The 7,965-nt window shown below is 36.7% G+C and overlaps 1 protein-coding gene across 6 annotated transcripts in view; it reads right to left on the reverse strand.

Moving 5' to 3' along the window:
- The window catches only part of FRMPD2 (FERM and PDZ domain containing 2), a 78,031-nt gene extending 70,315 nt beyond the window's left edge, over nucleotides 1-7,716 (reverse strand). For all 6 annotated transcript variants that reach the window (XM_052798972.1, XM_052798976.1, XM_052798975.1 and 3 more), the window contains exon 1: nucleotides 7,344-7,716. The gene's annotated coding sequence lies outside the window, so the exon portion shown is untranslated. The remainder of the gene's footprint in view (nucleotides 1-7,343) is intronic.
- Between the last annotated feature and the right edge of the window lie 249 nt (nucleotides 7,717-7,965).

Below are 7,965 nucleotides of genomic sequence, written 5' to 3' on the forward strand. Positions count from 1 at the left end.
GCTATGGAAATCATAATCTCTTTAAAGTGTAATAAATTATTGCTTTAATGCAATGTAGAGTTAAGCAATGTGTTATTTTACAAGCAAATTGTCAATTGATTTTTAAACACACTCAGAATGCCCTGTAATTTTGGGCTGTGTTTTTGACTTTTGGTTTTCAAGACCAACATGACATGATATTTGACAAAAATACAACTGTGAGTGCTTGGGGAAAAAAATACATTTCATTTCCTCTTATAGCCAGGCTACGCTATGTATATGATATGAGAGTAAAAGTGATATAAAGATGTTGTTTTCATTGTAGCACTGCACATATTCATGGTCCCTCAATTTAATAAAAGCTATGATCCAGAACCAAACAGTTCTGACCTTCAAACAAGCTATAACTGATAAGGCAAAGCAGACAAACTAGGAGGCAAGGAGGAAAGTTAACAATAACCTTGCAAAAAGGGACTTGATTGTTCGCAGTAACACTACACATCAGGAAATGATGCTAGATCTAGTTGAGCCTGCAGGGAAAAATTAGAGCAGCGGAATGTAATCACCCACTTTGGAGTTTGGCCAGGATACAGAGGTTAACATTTTTGTGCCTGGAAAAAGTAGCAATGGGCTTTCAGTGCCAATTCGTGCTCTGAGGTCAAAGACAAATCTTCTGCTGACTTCTGTGGAAGAAGGTAGTGCCATCCAAATAGGCAAATTAGCCTAAAATATCCTCCCCATTCTATCTTTGCAACACGTTCATTCATTACGTGGACTGTCTCAAGCCAATAGATTTTCCCCTGGAAGAATTTAATCTACTCTTCTTGCATAGATATGAAAGGTACACTGAGGCAAGGATAAGCCATCATATTGCCACAAATATCCACCTATTTATCACATTTCTTTCTAAATTATTTTATTCTATTTTGGTACATTTTGGTTTATCATATGTGCAAGCTTTCATCCAAACAGTCATTGAAATCTAGGGTCAATGAAAGAAATTGAATTGATTGTAAAAGGTAATGAACTACAGCTTTGCATCTGAATTTAACACTTAATAACAACCACGCATTAGTAATTTCATATGCCAGGGTCACTTTACATGCAATTTGGCTTTATTAGATTTGGCAATCTTATTTAGTAAAATGTAAGGGAGCAACTTGGCTTTTGTCAACCTTCATCTTTACTTTTGCTGCTTTGTTGACTGTATGAAGACAACAAAAGAGCTAAAAACTATTACTTTTGTAGGGAAACTGACCTTCCCTTATCAAACACAGTCATGTGAATTAAAAATCCTCAAGAGGAACAGGGCATCTGGATTCCTAACTAAATGACAGCCCTTTTCATGCAAGCCTATCAGAGGGAGTTTACTGGGGAGTTGGTTCAGCTGTAGAATCAGTTTCTATAGCATCAGTCTTAATCCATTGCCTGGATGATGGTGAAAAAACAGATTAAAAAGGGAGATCATAGGACACAGCAGCGAATAAGATGGTGAGGAAGGAGAAACCATGTTTAGGTTTTGAAAATATGGTGTCAAGTTTGTTTCTGGTCAACTTTTAAAGGCATGAAGCAAGAACAGATTTGCCCCATTTGGGCATCCTGAAGAACAACTGGAAATGAGAACTTTGGCAAAAAGTGTATTTAAAAACATAACAACAACAACAAAAACAAAGGATTAACCTTGGGTAAGAACCAAGCAGTCTGTGAACTGGAAAGGCTTCTGTCAAACCAGAAATGCCTTTCAATTTTTCCTGCCTGGAAGCTGTTCTTGCAGAGGTCTTGTCTTTCTTGGGACTGAACATCCAGTTCTGCTTCATTACTCTATTTGTATATTGCAAAATACCTAGCTGGAAACTTAACCAGCTTTTGAATTGCTGAAGGGTGTAAACAGACGTAGATTTTGTAAGCAGTTGTGTCTGAGAAAGGTGTATTGCCTCTTTATGGTTTGGACATAAATGCCCATCACAGCCCCTCTACTAGAGATGACTGATTGATTTCGACATGAGTGAGTCAGAGAGAGGCAACATAAGTAGGTCCTCTGACAGATCTGAGAGGTTGCTAACCTCAGCCACTAACCTCACTAGCAGAGTATGAGTGTAGGCTTGTACTGGCAGGCAAGTGAGGGGGGGCTTGGAGTGTAACCTCTTCCATTTGCACCACTATATCCAGAAAAAGTTGTCTACTCATAACAGTACATATAAGCTGGTGTAAACCCACTGCACATGAAGACACATGAAGTTGGCTAATACTGATTTTGCTTAATTTAACCACTACACTGTGTGGAAGTATCCGAATCTCCATCGGTCACTTTCAAGGGCAACTTTAAGACCAGGAATTGTTTCTTCTAGTGCTGCATTGAAGGACACACCAATAAAACGACACACAAGTCTGTAAAAAGATGGTCGTTAGCCAACTTTCTCTAGATACAGTATTTTTCTTAGCCTTCTATCCCTTTCAGCTGTTATACTCCAATTTCTTAGCTATGTCTAACAGTCCCCTTTAGGCCTCAGGTGCTGCCTGATAGTCTAAAAGCACCTCCTGTAAATAAATGACCAAAACCAAGGGTACCCAATCCTGCTTAAGTATAGCCAAAGGCAAAACTTCTTGTATCAGTGGCAGCAAGATGAAGTGGGGGAAAAAAAACCTCTTTTGGAAGAAGGGACTTAGCCAGAGGACCTCAGGTGCTATTCTGCAAGATGTCGAGCAGTCTGTTTTCAAATCTAAGCTGATCAAGTGCCAGGAAAGATAGGAAGTTGAAGGGACATTTTCCTAGGGTGTTGGAGGGCTAATAGACTGATTTTAAGGGCTGAAAAGGGATCCATAGCAGACACATTAGCAAAACAGACTTGCTAATTCTTAAAGATCTTTTAGAATGAAAAGCAGCTGGAAAAATGTCAGTTTTGTCAGCATCCTTTTACTTGACATGAGGTGCTGTACAATGGGTTAATTAACATATCAAGTAATGTAATTTCTGAACACACCAAGGTGAGGACTTCAACCTAGATAAAATCAGTCTATCCTATCTCTTGATTTTCCTCTGTGACTGCACCCATCAATGATTAATAACATACAGTGACATGTTGCTTTGAAGTCCTTTATGTTTAAGAGTAGCCCAGGGATGAATTTGTATCTTTACATCATGTTGACACAAAAGTTCAGCAACTTCATCAAAAGGGACCAAAAATTCACTGAAGACTAGAAGTAAATTAAAACACAAATTATATCTGACTAAAGGCAAGACAAATGCTTTTTTAATATCAAGTATCCCAAATACCCTAAGAAAAGTTCTTGCAGTGTATCTCAGGACTTGCTGTGCAAAAAATCAAACTTGGAATACAAAATTAGGGGGATTAAAAATAGGGCCTATATTAACTTTTGGACTGAGGTACAGTTTTGAAATCATCAGTGATAATTCCAAAGTAAATTTACAGAATTTATAAAGAGTCTGTCCCAAGCCTAGCAGTACATTGATGTGACATGATGAAGGCAGAACACTTTCTGTAGTCACAGGTGGAGAAGGAACAGATGCAGCTAGCATCAATGTCACTGCCTCTGACTTCCCTGAGCCGTGGTGGCAGGGACAGCAATTGGCATTAACCTGAACCAGGGCCAGAATCACCTCTCTGCATTCTACAGGCGGTATCTCCAGGAAGATACTTAACTGATCTCCTTTATGCACTTAAATATTATATAGTTATAAATGTGAATGTAGAGATGTTTTGAAATTGAAAATTATCCTAGTATGGATACAGATTAAATATTTGATGTACAGAATCATTTCTTAATTGAAATGGGAAGATAGGGCTTGCTTTTTATAGAGGCACAAGATTATTGCATAGTACATGCGTATTAAACTGATTCTCAGTCTCTATAGACAGGTTGGGATCAGTGAAATAATTCTGCCTCAGTGAAGAGTGTCTACACTTAAATATTCTTAAATGAACAATTTTCACATGAGGATCACAATCTTTTGTTGCTCAACACTGCATGTTGTTTGCTTCTTTAAAAAAAAATCATAGGACTAGGTAGTTAGGCGATACTGAAGAAGCACTGAAAGCTGGGACCAAACTGTCTGTCAGTGAGAACCCTAAACCTGTTTTGTTTTGCATCTGGTTCATAACAATCCACAAAACTGTAACATGAAATTAGCTACAGAGGAAAGAAGATGATCAGTTGGTAATTGTGAGCTTTGGATAGGGTCTGACTGCATCTGTTGTGTTGATGACAGTTCTGGTTTAATACTTCAGGTTTTATTTTATTTTTGAAGAACAGTACTCTTCCATAAGACAAATTAAGCTTATAAAAAACATAGTATAGAAATTATTTACTAAGAAATGACACCTAAATATATTGGCTTTATAGGCACTATTCATCTATAACGTTTAAAATTGAAAACCCAAGTAAATTCTCAAACAGTAAATTCTCAAAATATATTAAAATGTAGTTAAAATTGAATTAAGGGAATGTTGTTGCTATCACCAAACTAATGACTGTTACTGATAATCTTAGGGGAAATACAGAACAAACTGTATTGAAAATAAATGTAATATAATATCTTAATCATAACTGTATGAATATTTTAGAGAAACGAAAAAGGAAAGTATCTGGGGAGATTAGGTGCCCACACCGTGTACTTTAGACTTTTAAATGTCTAAATTAAACTCTGAGCTTCTAGTGTATATAATGCATCTTAGGGCCACTACCGTAACCCTTTAAAATCAGTTCTTGATACATGCTATCATTCATGACAACATTTTTTTTACCTGGAAATATAAGCATAATAACTGGATAAAAAGCTGGATAATTACTAATTACTTTGCTTAAGTACAACCTACTATATTTCAGTGCTGCTTGTCCATAAAATACCAATAAATTTTAGCTACATGAAAAGTTGGAAGAGACTGAAAAGAGCATTTTCTGAAAGATCTAGTTTAAAATTAATTTAAATCATAACCTGATTTATTCACATATATTCCATGTACAAATTTCGTACTCTGACTCATTGTACACTTATTATAATTTTGGAGAGAATACACTGTATTCCTCATACCAGAGAGATGAATCTCATTAAGTATGAAATTCAACCCCCTGAAGTATGGGGTGGAAATTTATGGGTTTATAATTTCAATAAACACTTAAAATGATGTTAAAAAATTCTGTTCAAATAAAGTAGACAGGCAGAGCCAAATCTGTAAACACTGACAAGTCAATAAGGGAGTTGCCTTGTTGCTAAAGCATGACTTTTCCTTAGAAAGATTATGCCAGAGAAATTATAGCTGTAATGATACAGCCTTCATTATACAGTATTTTTCCACCTTCTAATGTAAATTATTTTATTTCCTTTCTAGAAACATGCACTTTAATCAATAGGAGAATTAACCAGATTATTGCAAAGTATTCAGAACTCAAGCGGGATAAAATTTCATTGCTGAAGAGAGCCATATTTTATTGCTAGGAAATCAAAAACTTCTCATGGGTTGGGCCAGTCTTTAAAAAGTCCAATCTTTGAAGGAGAGAGTTGAAATCTGATTCCTGAGCAGTGTGGTTATGTGCCTTTCTGTAGCAAATTTCATGAACTGAGTGGTAAGGTTGTTAAAAGGTGTGACTTTATTACAAGATCTATGGACATTGTTCCTCAAAGACACAAAATGTTATTGATGCCAAAAGAAAATGTAGAAGAACACACCATCCTACAGAATCAGAATTACAGGGCTAAATTCCGATTTCCTCTTTACTTCAAGGGGAACCTACCTGTGAATTTCAGAGGAGAATATTACAGTCTGCAGTCAGTTTGCAAATATATGTTCTTTCAGTAGAAATGTATAAAAACATCTCACTGGATAACTGCATTCAAAAGAAAGTGGTGCTATGTTTGTTCTTGCTAAGCTTATATGCCCTATCACCTCCACCCTGGCTGATGTCAAAATCCAAGGACCTCATAGAATATCTATCTATGATAGACAGCTACTGCCATTCTTTTATTTTTCTCATGTAACTGTCATTAAAACCTCATTCTACAAAAAAGCATAACGGACGGCTGGCCTAGAACTGAATCTGATACATCTAATACATAATCTACATTCCAGTGCTTCAAAGATTGAAGCTTCAAAGACATGCTGTCTGCTGCTGCAGTGCCAGAAATAGTAGGACAGTAGAACTCAAGTACCATAGTAGTATTTCTCTTTTATTTTGATTGGCTTATCTCCTTTTTTAGGCATTATGTAATTCTCTGCAATGAGGCAGCCTCGTTCCAGACATAGGAGCTGGGAATCAAGAGTCAAATGATGTGCTGATGCTGAGGTTAAAAGGTAGCACCACAACACATGTAAAAGCACCAGAGCAGGCTTTACTCTAGCTTCTTCAGGTGCCAGATTAAAATGAAGTTTTAGCCTATACTGTCCAGGCTTCCCAAAGCCTCTCCATAGCTTCTCAAGCAGCTAATCCTACTGTAGTCAATGCTGCTGTGGTTTGCCTATTGTTAATATGTTAAACAGGTACTCTAAAGCTAGAGTTTTTGAGTCCTGAAAGTGTCACGGTTATACCTTTGTTTGCAGTAGCAAGATATCCAAAGCTTCTGATCTTGATTCTGATGCTGACTGGCTCTATCACCTGAGAAGTTCTCAGTGCCTTCTTTCACCACATCACTGAGGATGATGTGATTTGCTATCATCAGTGATCCACTTTAGATGTAAATAGTAAATTACCATTATTTGTATTCCTCTGGAATTTCCATCTAAAAACTTCTAAATTACTAATGTTTACAAAGCATATGCCAAAACTTCCATAAAATAAGGCTGCTTTTATTTTAGAAACTGCAAACTGTAATGCAGGGACTTGCCTAAAAACACAGCAGAGAGCAGTAGAGAAGAAATTAGGAAACCAATTTCTTAATTGAGAGTCTTTAGTCCCAGGTGGTAATCACTAGAGACACGTCTTTCTGGTGTTTGGAGTTCAGTGCTGTTTCCTAAATAATAGTACTCAGTATAAATCCATGAATTAATAATGTACTTAAACATGTTTTCCAGAATCATGTGAATGGTGTTATACCAATGAAGACTTATCCCTGCCATAAGAGCAGTAGCAATTTAGTGCCTTCTATTCCTTTGCCTTCAATAGAAAATATAAATAGGCTGAGGTACTCTGAATTTTTATGTGTGAAATTCTGTCATAGGTGAATGTTTCTAACTCCAGAAGAAGGCAGCCTTCTAATCAGGATTAGCTAATGACTTGAGAGAAATGAAATGAGCTTTAATGTAAAAAAACCCAGGGTAAATATTAGATACTGCTGTACAAAGCCAAGAAGATGAATGCTTTAATACTTATTTAATTGATAATGAGATTAAGAGAAATATGTAAGAACCTACCTGTACACGTTGGACAGATGCTGCATCCAGAATAGTCTGAAATCTTCTATATTTTTGCCAAATACTGATTGTTTAGATCATCATAGTTGTAAGTGTCACATTAAAAATATTCAGTACTTGCTTGAACTTCTCTTTCTTGGTTTTTTCTCTCTTTCTTTCCTTCTGTCTTCTCTCTTTCTCTCTTTCTTCCTTTCTCTCTTTCTACTGCTCTGTTTATGTCTCGTAACTAAGCGCCGTGTGGTCTGGCAAGTGGCTAAGCAAATAAACAGTAAGGTTCCTTCTCTTGCTTGCAAGCCAAGCCTAGCAGCCCCTGGTTTGAAGTTGAGGGCAATGTCATGTCTGCTGAGGCTGTTTACACTCCCTCCTTTTCTTTTCTTTTTTTTTCTTTTCTTTTCTTTTTTTTTTCTTTTCTTTTTTTTTTTTTTTGTTAGTTCACCTGCCAGGTAATAAGAGTCAGCTTTTAGGAAGTGGCTCAATATAAATCTCTGGGTCCGTCGACATATAAGAACTCAATTGGATTACCTGACGCACACAGGAGCATTAGATCTAAAGCCCTCTGGACTGATGTCACTTTCAGCCCCCTGCCAATCCAGAGAGAAGCAGTACACCAAAGCAGAGATTG

This window comes from Harpia harpyja, chromosome 10 (assembly GCF_026419915.1).
Source record: "Harpia harpyja isolate bHarHar1 chromosome 10, bHarHar1 primary haplotype, whole genome shotgun sequence".
NCBI classification, from domain to species: Eukaryota; Metazoa; Chordata; class Aves; order Accipitriformes; family Accipitridae; genus Harpia; species Harpia harpyja.